The sequence below is a fragment of the Tupaia chinensis genome, unplaced genomic scaffold (assembly GCF_000334495.1).
Source record: "Tupaia chinensis unplaced genomic scaffold, TupChi_1.0 Scaffold000558_1, whole genome shotgun sequence".
NCBI classification, from domain to species: domain Eukaryota; kingdom Metazoa; phylum Chordata; class Mammalia; order Scandentia; family Tupaiidae; genus Tupaia; species Tupaia belangeri.
This window is the reverse complement of record NW_006160070.1, coordinates 1,891,622-1,891,946: the sequence shown is the minus strand read 5'-3', so window position 1 is coordinate 1,891,946 and position 325 is coordinate 1,891,622.

The following is a 325-nucleotide window of genomic DNA, read 5'->3' as shown; positions in this document are numbered from 1 at the left end:
GTTCCGGGAGCCGCTGCTCCCGGGTCATCGGCTGCCCCAGCCGAGCGGCCGGGCCAGCTCAGGAGGTCCGTGCTCAGGGTGGGTCCGGGTGCGGCGCTGTCGGAGGGCCTGCAGCTTCTCACCCAGAGCTGCTCTGGAGGCCCAGGGACAGCCTCTCCTCACGTGGTGCCCTCATGCTCCATGGGCGACAGCGCTCGGGCACGGCTGGCATCACACCCGCGTGTTTCTGAAGAGGGCGTGTGCCAAGGCCCGGCCCCAGGGCAGGCGTGGTGTGTCGGGGTACCCTTTGGTCCTCCTGCTGCACCCTCCACTGTGGGCCTGCACG